This window comes from Ruditapes philippinarum, unplaced genomic scaffold (genome assembly GCF_026571515.1).
Source record: "Ruditapes philippinarum isolate M1 unplaced genomic scaffold, ASM2657151v2 ctg1564_1_1_1_1, whole genome shotgun sequence".
NCBI lineage: Eukaryota > Metazoa > Mollusca > Bivalvia > Venerida > Veneridae > Ruditapes > Ruditapes philippinarum.
Genome location: NW_026859221.1, coordinates 44,069 through 59,911, shown reverse-complemented (window position 1 = coordinate 59,911; position 15,843 = coordinate 44,069). Strand labels below are relative to the sequence as shown.

Here is a 15,843-nt window from a genome sequence, read left to right as displayed (position 1 = left end):
TCTTAAATTTAACACAATATGCGTTTGGTCAATTCCAATATTCATTAAAATAATCACATTGTGCCTCAAATTGCCATCCCTTTTACGGAACAAAATGTTTAAGTAAACTTATTCAATCATTTGTACTTAAAATTTTATACAACGTCATACAGTTTCTATGAATATAATGTGAAAAGAACGTAAAGAGAGCGACTGAAAAACTTGACATAAAAACATGAAAATCTTCTTTCAATACGTCGCTTTGTTTTTAAGGACAATTAAAAGTGTACATATTTACGTCAAAATGATATCAAATCATTTGTACTGATCATCACCTTGTTTTATTTATCTTTTTAAAAAAAATAAACTTCTATATCTCATGCGCTTGGGAGAACCTATCAAGATAAACATTGTATATGACTACAACTATACATTATATTGACACGGGGTAATAAATGAGTACAAAACATCAAGAGATAATGGTTTCATTATTAATGCACGTTATGGAACGCCGTGACTGATATTATTTTGTCGTTTGAGCATGTTAACATGTGCAATTTACATCATGTCTTGTCAAAGGAACATGCTGACTTGTACAGACAGCATATTTACTTGTCAAATTATCATGATGACATGTGCAGACAAAATGCTAACTTGTCTAAGTATCGTGATGACTTGTGCAAACAACATGTTAACTTGTCAATTTGAAAGTATAATGATGACTAGTGCAAATGACATGGTAACTTGTCAAAATGTGATGATGACTTGTGCAAACGACATGTTAACTTGTCGAATTATCAGGATGACATGTGCAAACAGCATGTTAACTTGTCCATGTATCATGATGACTTGTGCAAACAGCATGTTAACATGTCAAATTACCATGATGACTTGTGCAAACAACATGTGAACTTTTCAAAGAATCTTGATGATGACTTGTGCAAATGACATATTATCTTGTATCATTCTTACATGTCAAATCGTACTGTTAACTTGTCAAAGTATTATGATAACTTGTGCAAATTCTATGCTAACATGTCAAAATCCCATGATGACATGTGGAAACAGCATGTAAACTTGTCGAATTATCGTGATGACTTGTGCAAGTGCCATGTTAATTTGTCAAATTATCTTGATGACTTGTGCAGACAACATGTTAACTTGTCAAACAATCGTGATGACTTGTGCAAAACACATATTAATTTGTCAAAGTATTATGAGCATGTCATCACGATAATTCGACAAGTTAACATGCTCTTTGCACATGTCATCATGAAATTTTGACAAGTTAACATGTCGTTTGCACAAGTCATCATGATATTTTGACAAGTTAACATGCCGTTTGCACAAGTTATCATGGTACTTTGACAAGTTAACATGTTGTTTGAAAAGGTCAGCATTGTCTTTTGACAAGATATGGTGTAAATTGCACATGTTAATATGCTTAAATGACAAAATAATATCATCATTTCACAAGATAGCAAAAACATTGATAGCATAAGACAGTCACGACGTTCCATAGCACGTCGTCCCGAGATGCACACATATGTTGGGGATAACAATCTTGTAAAAATACAATGGTTGATTGCAGTCTTGTCACCCTTTAAACGAATGAAGAGCATAATTGTCAAAAGCTCTTAGAGGACATGAAACCATTACTTAACAAAACTGATTAAAAGGTTTTTAAAGGTACTTTAAGCCCCAGAAAAATGTATCAATTTGTTTATGTAGAAAGGGTAAACAAGTTATAATTGATTAGGAACATTTTATATGCTTATTAGCTTAAGTAATAACAAAGAATGTGAGATAAATACTGTCAAAGTCATCAAAATGTAAACATCGTGGTATTTGGACTTCCATAACTAAAGCCCTCTAGTACTGAAACTGTTTTAACTGCCGAAAGACAAAGGTTGATTAATGTATTTGGGCTATGAGAAACATTTTGGAAACCGTAAAAGGAATCAAAATTAAAAAGATTTTGACAAATGGAAATATTTCCATTTTTAGGCATACGCGTTTTTAAAGCCATAAGAATACAAATATTATTAACATATTTTATATTTATAACATGTATAAGTTGTTGTTCCTAATGATATAACAGAAATCAAAATAAATATTTAAGTAAGGTGTTCCATTATTGATCAAACTTAAATGTATTGAGAATGTTATTGCATACATTTTCGTACACACCGTTAAAGCACCATTTCTCTGATTCCATTGCGGATTCGTCTTTCAATTAGTTTACTATTACTTTACAGCTGTATAAGGCCTGAAGCCCTAACCAAATATGAAAAACAAGATCAACAAGGAAAGGCGGCGTTCAATGAACGCAACCCCCATATGACCCAGCAACAAGAACCAATGGCAAGGAGCCCAGGCAGACCCCAAACATAAAAAGGACAGGGCAACGACACGTTAATCATTAAATGATAAATAATCTGTAACTGATTAGGAATTCAAAGAAAATAATAATAGGCCCACAAAGGGGAAGGGGACAGGAGACCGGGGAAGGGGGGGGGTTAATCAAAGAAATAAAAACTAGAGGCAATGGGGAAGATACTTACCGTAGACGAGAAAACAACAAGGGACACAAGCAAAAGTGTCACCAAAACAGTATGAAACAACATAGACATACATCTGAGGAACACAGTGGGGCGCCGCCTTGGAACGGTCAGCAGCATAATAATGACTGCTGGGGAGTTTAAACCGGTTATTGGTGCACCAAACCTCACTTTTAGCCCCACCATGTGCCTTAAAACGAGACAGTGTCCCCACCAAGTTAATATTCTAACAGTTGGTATAGTTACAAAAGCAGCTTAAATAAGTAAAACACAAAATGTTCATGTAGAAACATATAACAGTAAACCCAATGACCATAACAAAAGTACTCAAGGAAGACAGAGCAACAAGAAAATCACCTACAAGGGCCCGACGAAGCAAGGCAGAAGACGAACATTAAGACAATTCAGTCCCAAAGGGCTTTACGAACTATCCATCATAGAGTCTCCCACTTGGTCCGTCAGATGCAATCAAAAGAGGAAAGCGTAGTGTCCAACTGTAAAAGGGTTGAACACTAAACATGCAGTATGTCTTAAAATAGTAGGGTCATAACCTCTTTTAATAAAACGTTTAATGATTTTAGTAAAAACAGCAGAAAAATTACCATGACCCAAAATTTTACGAAGTTTGTAAACCACATCGCCATAAAAACCAGGCTGGCTAATCCCTTGTCGCAGAAGAGTTTTTAAATCACTACTGAATTTAGAAATTAAATCAAAGTTACGATTGTAAAATTTAGTAAAATATTTCCGTAATTTATGATAGCGGTAGCCCTGTTTTAGAAGCTTGCTGGTAATAAAAATATTCCGCTCGTTGAAATCCTTTACGTTGTTACAAGCTCTAGCGAATCTAAATAACTGAGAAACATAAACCCCGTAGTTGCATGGGGTACGTCTCCATCCAAATGTGGATAGTTAACTATACAAAAGTCAAAGGCATCTCTTTTATCATAAATTTTTGTGTGAATAGAATTGTTGTTGATAGTAATATGAAGATCCAAAAATGATGTACTAAAATTTCAAGAGTTCGTTTTATTAAGTTGTAGTTCATGCGGATAAATGTCAGACACCATTTGATCAAAATAAGGATTATCTAAATTAAAAATATCATCAAGGTATCTGGAAGTATTATTAAATGCGACTATAACATCTTGTTGTTTCTCTTCAGAGAGACTCAACATAAAGTCTCTTTCATAGCAGTACAAAAACAAATCGGCGACAAGGGGTGCACAATTAGTACCCATAGGAATTCCTATGATCTGTTTAAATAGGGTATTACCAAACCTGACATAAATGTTGTCTAAAAGAAAAGAGAGTGCTCTACAAACTTCGTCACAGGTCCACATAGTATAATGTTTAACAATACCGTTAGTAAAAAAAGCTTTGTTAGAATTACATGCTAGAAAGGTAACTTTTTCCCGTGCAAAAGTTTTCTGAATTAGGGAAATTAGTTTATCATTGATTAATTTATGTGGCAAGGTTGTATAAAGTGTAGAAAAATCGTATGTACTGACAGTTGAAGCTTGAAAGTTATTAATTTTGAATTTATCCAAGATTTCACCAGAATTTTTAATTGACCAAAAGAGATGCTTGCCTGTGTTTTCATAGACTTTATCACAATATCTTATTACATGTGTTTTAATGGCAGTCAAACAAGACGTCAATAAAATAGAAAGTTTACTTGTAGTGCAAGATGTAGAATTAGCAATAAATCTGGCTTTGTAAGGTTTTTTATGTAATTTAGGAATCCAATACGTAATAGGAAGTTTGAGTTCTTTTTCATTAATTTGGACTTTAAGATTGGAAATATTAGTAATATGATTGTTTACAATGTCTTTTTCGGAGGCAGAGGTTTTAGAATACGCATTAGTGCTATTTAGTTCCTTATGCAAAACGTTAATGTAATGGATTCGTCAAACAATTATAATATTATTAGCCGCCTTGTCCGCTGGCACCAAAACAAATTTTGAATGAAAAGCTAGAATATCTTTTTTCAGATGTTTTAAAGTAAGTATTGGTTTAGGTGGCAAAAGATGTTCATTTCCACGATAAAAATTAATACGTGAATCAATAATTTTAAAGATGTTACGTTTCCATGTAACTAGAGCATTACTATCCGCATTTTCACGGCGACACCATTTGACCGAAAAATCCTCTATAGATTCAGCAATCTGACCACGACAAGCATTAAAATCAATCTCAGAAGGAATTCTGTATTTAGGTCCTTTCAAGAATAAGTTACGAATTCTTTTGTCTGCAATTATATCAAAATTACCAGTGATTATATGGCCAAAATCTGAATTACAGAATTTAGAAGTATTGCAGTCTCAAGTTGTAGGAGTATTAGACTGAATATCTAAGTCAGAAACCACTTTGTTGTAATTAAATATGATATTTCTAACAGGTTTCTTATATTTATAGCAAATAATTGGTATCTCGGAGTTTTTGAAGTATAAAGGAACTGAATTAGTGACACGTTTATCACGAAAAATACTTGGTAAATCGATGAAATCGATACCTTTATTAAGAAAGGTTACTTTTAGGAAATGCCTGTTGTGGTCAGAAGTGTTGTCGATATGAGGTCTTAAGACGTGCTGAGTATAACTTTGAATAAGATAAGCTGCTGTATATAAAGGATCTGTTTGAATAACTATATTATCTGCCTCCGCGTCTAAGATTTTCAGAGATGATAATGAAAGGGAAGTAAGACGTGATAACATTGCATGTTTACCAGAGTTTTTTAAAGCACAAATTCCGCTTAGCATGGCGTTTGACTGTCAATTTCGTCTTTCTGTATATAAAGTCTATAAATCTTTGTTTTAAAACATACATTTTCTCAAGCCAACCATTAAAACACAATTCGTCTGATTCCGTTCCGAAATTGTTCTTCCATTGATTGACCTTTATTTCAGCAATACAAGAAAATGTCCGGGAGATTTCTGCGTGGCATGGTCGATTTCTGGACCGGCGATTTGTTTTTTGATAAATAATTTTTATTGTTTCCAAAGTAATGGGACCACTTTCTTTACTTTTTGATTTGATCACACCTGAAGATGGATTGTATCCTGCTTGCAGTGCAGGAAACCAGCAAAATAAAACAAGTTTAAATGCTGGTACTTACCACATTGTCATGATGTACGGCGATTAAGTTAATTTCTTTCAATGCTTTTTAAAATAATAAGCACATATTAAACAAGGCAGCCATTTCATGATGTATACGCATGTCTGTGTGAATGGTTATATGTTTATTTTGTTTCCATTTTGTAAATTGTACAGATTTTTGAAAGAAATTTTAAATAAATATACACGTTTTTAAAGTGTTGGATATTAAACAAATGTGTAATGTCATTTACAGAAAAAAGCTATTAAAGGCACATTATGCCTCAGAAACGATTAGATATTAACTAATTTATATATAGAGCATTTTAAATGTTTGTTACCCGAGAAATAGCTCTCATTACAATGTATTTTGACTTACATACAACTATAACTTTACTAATAATTAACAGAAGGAACATATTGTCCAGATAACTGGTTAATGAACATCTTGAGATAAAAAAAAAAAATACACCAAAAATTATAAGCTTTTATTTTTTTTTAGATAAAATCATTTCTGAGACATGTCATGTTTATTTAATCTGAAAATGTGGTCCACTAACCATTATCGAAATATTTATTTAATAAATAATATTTTTATTGAACTTTGCTGTATTCAGTTAATGTATGTAACACTTCAAATATATCTATTTATCCGCCCTATAAACAACGTCATTGACATATGTATTAAATGCAACACGATCCTTAGCCACCTGTCTTGCAGAGCTATACTCGTGTTCGTCACATTGCTGATGTTGTATTGTTTCATAATCATTTTGTCCAGAGACTGTGGTCAAGTTGGAAATATTTGTGGGTTGATCAATTCTTTTTCTTTTCTGTAACCTGTTATAATAATTGGATAAAAGTTCTATTTTTATGTGCTTAAAATATGTATGTCCATTAAATATCTCTTGGTTAAATGTATAACTTATTGAAATATAACTCACAACACACTTTATGAACTTGCTATGTAAGTAAAGATAAGTAAGAAAGATATTTTTAATAAATTGCAAACAATGCATTTAAATATTTTTAAAGTCTTGAATCTTTTTTTTATTTGTGTCGCTATGGTTTATCTAACACCTTTGTTTTTCATCGTCGGATACCCACGGTTAATTAACATGTAATCAATGTAAATGGTTTGCGACAATGATGTTTTAAGCTCTGTAAATTGGATAGATCCCTTTATGACCCTACCTGTCTCATTCCAATTATCAGATTAGTGCAATTCAATAAGAATTTCGCCACAACTAATTTCTTAAAAAAACAACATGTGCCAATGTTGGTGATAAAATAATATGTTATTCAAATAAAATTATAAAATAAGGGCCTATCAACTGTCTCTTGGTATGAATTTTATCTTGCAGACGTTTATGTACCTACACGAAGTGTTGTCAAAGGGAATTCATCATTTCATTTGTAAGACTACTCTATAACAAACTCATTAATTCCATTTAAGTATATTAATGTGTGTGTTGTTTAAAAAATCGAATAATACTGTCTGATATACGCTTATATAAGATTTACGTGACTTTAAATTATGAGAGAAGTGTATTTTGTGGTCGGCGTGATTAAACATGATACCGCAATATGTTTTGACGATCACTTAACTGCAAAAAATGTCAACCAAATACTTTGTTTCAAAATACAAAATGATGTATAATACTTTACTAAAACAATACAAAGCATTAAATAACACATGTATAATAATATGAAATCAAATATATGGAACGCAATATTATGTACCGCATGTTAGTTTATTACAGACAAGATTCAAACAATTTTTACCTTTTTCTGTAAATGTAAATAATGAATCCAATTCCAAGGTCAGTAGCAGCACTACTCCAAGTGGTACGACAACATATATCCATACATCTGAAATATTTTATTATATAATTCACATTTAGCATAAATGTATGCATGACATTCATGTCTCAGAGAAAATATATGTAATAACAAAATTCAATACAAAAATAAAACTTTGGAAACAATATATTTTTATCTACAAGCAGTTTTTTTTTTCTAAAACGATTACCTGAACTTTGAGTGTGCTCTCGTTTCAAGTGTGTATGTATTTTGTTTACTTTTGTTTTATTATCGACTGAAGTTGTCATTCCTGTCATTGACTGTTTGGTTGATGTATGAGTTTTATCTGTAGTTATTTCTTGGCGGACTGTCGTCTGTGCTATTGTTGTGTTGATTCCTGTTTAAGTATGTTCAGTAAATTAAGTCGTTCGCCTTTATGCATTTATTCAAAAGCAGCATATTCTAAAGCGGACACGTTTATTAGTAACTGCATTTTTGCGCAACAGTCCTAAGTAATGGAAAAGCATCAAATATAATATGCAGTTTTACATGTATAGTATAAAGCATGAAAACAAATAACTACAAAGGTTGTCCGATATGTTGTATGATATCTTAAAAGCAATTGACTCAAATAGTCAAATGAAAATAACACCCCTTCAAATTATACTCCATGGTTTTAAATACATGTCTCTAATTTTAATATCTGAACCCAGTTATGAAATGCGTCACGGTGCGCTAATATATGTAGATCTCTGAGGCACTGACTGATGGCTGGGCCAGGGCTCTGTCGGGATTTGTATCAACGACTAGATAAGAACTTTGAAAAAATAAGTTTTTGAAAAAAAGAAAGGAGTCACATGAGGCTTTTTCTGATGAGTATGTTAGGTGTAGCTGTAGCAAGACAAGATTTTCTACGACTTCGAAATTGCTTCACAAAACTAAAGTTATGATGGTGCATTATCATCAAATAGATGGACATGCCTAAATCCTGAAACAGGGCGTCGTACAGTTTTTATTTCTCGAGATTTAGTATTAAAAAATCCAGGATCTCGACCTTCTTTTTGTGTACATGTAACTATGTCAAACTAAAATGGCAAAGGACGATAAATTAATTATTCCTACGCTGAATTATAATTTTAAGAATATATAGAATAGAAACAGTTTTTTGTTTCATGTAACATCACATACATACCATTTAGACCAGTTTGACTAACTGTATTATGTTTACTTTCTTCATTTCTTAAAATGTTTCAAAGTTAAAATGATTTGCAGACATTTTACTTGTGAAGAAACATGGGTTCACTATCTGAAACAAAACATAGCTAACCATACACGGATGGCCAGAAGTTGTCAAAAGGACCGTGAGTATGGAGGCGATTATCCGGCAAAACTATATGTAAGATGACATGTTTATATTTGAATGTTACTTACCCATGTATGTTGTTTGCATTCTTATTTATACATTTTAGATTTGTCCATCTTCTATGTATATTTTTTTATATACAGAATGCATAATTCCAGATGTATGTTTGTCATTGTAAGGAATCATATTAAAATTGTTCATCATTTCTTTTGATTTAAGACTTGTACAAATGACAAACAATTATGTTCAAGTAAATATTTAATACATGATTTATAATAGCGTCAAATTATAAGTTGTTTATGATATATCCAACGTGAAAACTGCTTGTACAATATTTCTTTAAAACATGTGATATATATTCTTTGTGATAATAATAATCCGTTGCTTACGAATGTCTTAACTAAACTTTTAGGAAACGCTTCCTGTCCTTTAAAGACAATAGAGACAGGTACATACATTGCATGTATATTCACGAGTGTTTCTATATTATAATTATTATAATTAATTCATTGCTTTGAATGTCAATTCAAATTAAACATTTCATGTTTACCTGCTAGATCCATTTGTTTTGAGCTGTAGCTTGAGTTTAATCGTATGTACTCGTAGAAAAATCAAAGTGTTAGATTATAATCATGTTTTGATATTATGAACGATAAATAAACAAAAATTATATATTTCATCCAAACCATCTAAAGATGATTCGTTTGATTGGAACCAAAATTAAAAAAAATATGAAAATATGTGTCTGTTTCTAGGGCTCGCCAACAACTAAACAGTTTTTCGGATGAGATTTGCTTCTTGCTCTACCTTCTAAAATCTACATTTAAAGTTTGATACTCTTCTGGAGGACTCGTCTATAAGGGCAACATGTGGAATATATATAAACACACACACACACACGCACGCACGCACGCACGCGCGCACACGCACGAATGCACGCAAAATAAAAGAAACTGCGTCAGACAAAAGTATATTGTACCAGTTCGAAAAACATGCGTTGTCCGTTTCATGAGAAAAAGTTATTCGTGTCATAGCGCCACCCGGTATCAAAATATGACTGAATGTATTTGTTTATGTCCCATTTATTACAGTAGTTGCGTTTTATATACTATTTTCGAAAAATTTTAATTAATTGCAAAAAAAATTCAAACATGTGTGGGTTCTTTTTATTGTTTTCAAGAAGATAAGTTGTATAATAATGAAAGAAAAATATAACTCGCCATATCAATAGAGCTGCTTCGTAAGTAGCTAGATATAGTCATATACACAAATGATGTTGAATAAGAAGCAATGTGCAATTAAGCAATAACACACATGCAATTTGAATATGATTATGTTGGATATAGAGAAATGTGCAATGAAGCAACAGCCAACATTATACATGCAGTTAAATAAAAGAAGAAACAATAAGAGGCAATGATATTTAAGTATCTCATTGTTTAATTTATTGTTAAATAGGGCATACGTGTGAATGTTAAAACTATGTTTAAACACATTTTATAGAACTAGCAATTTGTTCAAACCACAGAAAAATGTACATAGTTTAATTCATGTCGGAGTAGTGTTCCGTGATTGTCATAACATGATTTTTTATATCTTTAATCTGGTTACTGTCAAGGAGTTTTTTCTGAATATTTTTAAGTATTTTTAACCAAATACGAGATACGCAAAAAAAAAAAACAAAAAAAACTTTTGATTCTCAACTTTCCCTTTCTAATTAGATTTTGTTTTTGAAAAAAGCAAAAAATGCTAATAATAAACCTTAATTAACATTTCAAAGAATGAATGTGAAGTTAGTAGTTCTACGCGCGTATCAATGTGTGTCCCCAAATGGAGCATTAAATGAAATCTGATGATCTCAAATACCACGAGATGAAGATAAAGGATCTTTGAACTTCTAAGTAAAAAATGTATGTTAGCAATAAATTAAACACATACCATCAAAACAAAAGTTATTAATTGGTCCATTCCCATTGCTTGAACCTGCGGATAACAACAAAGTATAAAGTAATTCACTTTGTCCTTTCTTTTATAATAATGTCAAATTATCATTTTCATTATGATGGCACAATAAAATTACTTTTTGGAACAAAAGGATCCAAATTAAAATGCTTTCATAATACAGCGTCTGGTAAACAAGTTTCAACTTAACATTCTATAACTGTGATGCTTCTAGTAAACTTTTAACTCCCGACAACGTAATAACTATGTTATATAATTTAATAGCATTAGTGTGTTTTTTTTTAATTTCATATCCTTATCATTTGTTAAAACAAGAGGGCCATGATGGCCCTGAAGTCGCTCACCTGTATATAGGCCCCTGGAGCGGGGCCAGTTTAAACCCCAGGGATTTTGATCTTGAACAAATCTTGGTAGACACCCATTTTAGAAAGATATTTCATGATCTTAAACATCTAAGGTTCTATTTCATGCTTAATATCTAAACTCTAGCTATTCGGGTTTTTTCAAAGAAGACTTTTAAGATTTTGCTATACACATATAAGGAAAATCAATGTCAGCCGGGGGGGGGGCCAATTTTTGACCCAAGGGCTTTTATTTGAACAAACTTTGTAGACACTCACTAGAAGATGCTTCGTGCTTAATATCTAAACTCTAGCTATTTGAGTTTTTTCAAAGAAGATTTTTTAAAGTTTTTGTATAACACATATAAGGAAAAGGAATGACCCCCGGGGCGGGGCCTATTTTGACCCCAGGGCTTTAATTTGAACAAACTTGGTAGACGCTCACTAGAAGATGTTTCATGCTTAGTATCTAAACTCTAGCTATTTGTTTTTTTTCAAAGAAGATTTTTTAAAGTTTTTGCTATACACATATAAGGAAAATCAATGACCCCCGAGGCGGGGCCAATTTTGACCCCACGGCTCTTATTTGAACAAACTTGGTGACATCCATTAGAACATGTTTCATGCTAAATATCTCAGCTCTAGCTCTTTGGGTTTTTTAGAAGAAGATTTTTTTAAGTTTTTACTATATGCATATAGGGAAAATCAATGACCCCCTGCGGCGGGGCCAATTTTGACCCGAGGGCTTTTATTTGAACAAACTTGGTAAACACCCATTAGAAGATGTTTCATGCTAAATATCTTAGCTCTAGCTCTTTGGGTTGTTTAAAAGAAGATTTTTTAAAGTTTTTACTATATGCATATAGGGAAAATCAATGACCCCTGGGGCGGGGCCAATTTTGACCCGAGGGCTTTTATTTGAACAAACTTGGTAAACACCCATTAGAAGATGTTTCATGCTAAATATCTTAGCTCTAGCTCTTTGGGTTGTTTAAAAGAAGATTTTTTAAAGTTTTTACTATATGCATATAGGGAAAATCAATGACCCCTGGGGCGGGGCCAATTTTGACCCCAGGGCTTTTATTTGAACAAACTTGGTAGGCACTCACTAGAAAATATTTAAAACCAAATATCTAAGCTCTAGCTCTTTGGGTTTTTTAGAAGAAGATGTTTAAAGTTTTTTCTTTTGGTTGCCATGGCAACCAGAGTTCTGTATGGAATGGAATTCTTTGAATAACTTTGTTAAGGCTTCACACAAGGAACATCCCTGTGAAGTTTCATTATGATCTGCCTTATGGTTTTAGAGGAGATGTCGTTTTGAAAAGTGTGAACGGACAACGGACGACGGACGAAGAGTGATCCTATTAGCTCACCCTGTGCATATGCTCAGGTGAGCTAAAAACATGAACAACAAAAGATATAAAAGAAATTAACTAAAAAGGTGGCATTCAATGAGCGGCACCGAAAACAAAAAAGATCAAAAGAACTAGCAACATAGAAACACCGACAAGAAGACCAGCAGATCGTTTGCACTAGACTAGTTTTGAAATTTCAGATAGTCCTCAGGACACTGAGGTTATGTCAGTGTATATACTTGTCTGAGATTTAAAAGTCTAAATAATTATAAACCGTATATTCAACGTACATAACGAAAAGCGTTTCTCTGTGCAGTTAGCATAATACATTCCAATTGAACTTCTATAGGCTCCACATAATATACCTCGAACTGTAAAATTAATAAATACAGATTTTTTATAAAAAATAAAACATATCACGAGTATCTTAAGATGGCTTTTGTTTCTGTGGGGGTAAAACTTTTGAACGCAATAATTTTTTTTATTCCTCCCTTATTATTATTCAACAACACTACGGTCAAATTCAGTAACCTTTTTCATCATTTATTATGAAATTTATTACAAATTATTTTGTATTTAATGGAAATTTGTGTTCACAAACACCATTATCATATAATTTTTATTTAATGATTTATTTGTACCAAAGCTATAATTTTCAACTAATATGTTCTAAAAGAAACCAACAGCCCTATGTGAAAGATGTGTGTAGTTAAGACAGGCGATTATAAATTGGTACTCTAACTTTGCTACTAACCGTCGATGTAATGCGCCCATGCACTAGATATTTCAGCTGCAAAAGGACACACATGACTGCTTGATATAGTAATTAAATAGGGCGAAAAGATTTACAAACATTTGATTAATAAATAAATCACTTTTGAATTATTGGTTGTGCTATTCATTTTGTCAATGTAACTTATATTATCAATAAAAACACTGTCAGACCTATCGGCGGTTGCCATGGCTCCTTGTCGTAGCTTATAATTCAACTTTCTCATACATTTGCATATGATTAATCGTAGCCTTTTTATTATTTAACATTTTAATAACCTAAAAATTAAAAAAAAATGTTCGAAACAATGTTTTCTTGTTATGGCTTTATTTAAAGTAATTTAACAGCTTGATACAAGTATTACCTGTCCCATACAATACCCCCGTATTCCAATAGTATCCTGGCTTAATTGTTGCCTGCATGCTTTGCAAGTCAGTTAATGAAATGTTATAATCACAATGAATATTTTCTCGACTATTGTTGTACACAACTAAGTTTCCTGTGAAGCATGTGCAAGATAAAAATATACAAGATAATGTCACATAAATAATCTAATTACCTCTATGTTTTAATCGTGTTCCTATATTTATTATTGTAAGATCTATCTGTAAACTAAAAGAATAATTTTTACATCATCTACATTAATCATTTTTTATTACTTTGTTATTTTCTTAGTTGATTTTCACGTACATGAATCATGTTAGTTTGAACAAATTGTGATATGATATAAATATACGAAAAGGTTTACCTGTTTGATTTATACAAAAATAGTTTCTATTTGCGTTACAGTCTCCATAAAACGATGGTACGCTACTTTCATATAATGTGCTATTAAGATAGTTAAAGCCACAATATTTGTCTGTTCGTAAATGATAAACTGAAAGAGTAAACAAGCAAGGAAAATTCATCGAAACATGCCGTTCATTTATTGATTCTAAAGACCAAAAAGGATGCAAAATGAACAAAAATTATAAAACGCGACCTGTATGGTTAGACTGATTAACAGGTTAAACAGGTCTGATATATCTAAGATTATATGATATAGTCATCATTTATGTAAATATTTAAAAGGAAGTAGCAGTAACAATTACTTACAGGTTTTAGAAATCATTAGATAATCTGCTGTCCATACATCCATTTCACTTTTTAAATGGAGTTTATCTATATTTTCACCTGAACCAGTTTCATATGGAAACATATGACCACCTCTTCTTAAACAGTTTATCCCTGCATCTTGCCAAGTTGAAACTACTGTGTTACAAGACATACTAGGTGGGAAATCTGTGGGAAGTTATTGTGCAAAATGAAACATATATCAGAACATTATACATATAACAATGTTATTTCACAGTATTTATTAGTATACTTGGAATAAAAACAAAAAATAATGTATTACATATTTTCTGTAAATAAGATTATACTAAGCATGTGATGGCTATAGTTAAATAATATCTTACTGTTCAAATTTTCAAGTGCAAATTTGAAATTCATGAGACAAATGGAAAAGATTGTTTTGTCTGCCATATGTTACAAACTTGCAATTTTGAGCCATAAGGAGCCCACAGTATTAATTATCATATACATGTATTATAAATATCTAACCATGATATACTTATTAGAACTCAATATAAATATAGCTTTAAAAATAAGTTTCAAGTACCTTCTGTTGAAGAAATCAAGGCTTTTATCAACAAGATAAATACCAAAAAAGCATAATCCTTCATTATTGACCAATATTTAACTTATGAAACTCGTAAAATAAATCAGGAGACACGGTGTCAGAGGAGGAAGTTTAACCACTTTAAACGATAACAGTAATCTCAAATGTGACAGACTTTAAAAACCTAATATCTAAGTTATCATAATTTGTAGTTGACAAATATTTTCACTGTTTGATTTATAACGGAACTTGTGTAAAATGTATCCCTGACCTGTATGTGAATAAATAATCAATAATACAACTGTAGAACGTGCTCAATATAATGATTTAATCAATTTTATTAGATCAAGTAAGTCAGGCAATTTACTATATGTGATGTACGTGATAAAGTAGGATTCATTGATACCGCAATATAGTAAAAGTTGTTTGGGTATTGGTGTTATTATTTTTGTTGATCTAGTTTTATGTGTTATTATTTATTAAGTGATGAAAATACTTTTGACTCTTCTAATTCAATTTTTTTAACATAGTTACACGCTAAAGGTTACTTTTTTTTTAAAATATAGGTTACACAAATACGACTCCCTAAAGAACGTTCAAAACAACAAAATAAAAAATATTGCAATCTCGGTTTGATTGACGGTACAGAAAATTCATAGTTACCGCCCACGCCCTTTAGCGCCGACTTAAGCAGAATGCAACATTTAAAGATAAAAAAGCTGAAATTTGGAATTTAAAATATCCGCAGATGAGTTCATACGGCGCTTCTCACAGAACCTTCAATGTAACTCTTTTGAAAGGTCACTTTTTCAATAGGTTACACCCTAAAAGTCATTGTTTTAAATAGACACGCGAATGTATTTTCTTAAATAGGATACACGCTAAAGATTCCTTTTTAAATAGATTACACGCAGAAGGTCACCTTTTAAATAGATTACACGCTAAAATGTC

The 15,843-nt window shown here is 31.8% G+C and overlaps 1 long non-coding RNA gene across 1 annotated transcript; it reads right to left on the bottom strand.

The window, feature by feature from the left end:
• Nucleotides 1-7,674: 7,674 nt before the first annotated feature.
• LOC132755681 (uncharacterized) lies at nucleotides 7,675-14,095 on the bottom strand. The gene is made up of 3 exons (XR_009629244.1): nucleotides 12,751-14,095; nucleotides 10,741-10,785; nucleotides 7,675-7,836 (listed from the first exon to the last, which is right to left on the bottom strand). It is a non-coding gene; the product is annotated as an uncharacterized LOC132755681 (long non-coding RNA).
• Between the last annotated feature and the right edge of the window lie 1,748 nt (nucleotides 14,096-15,843).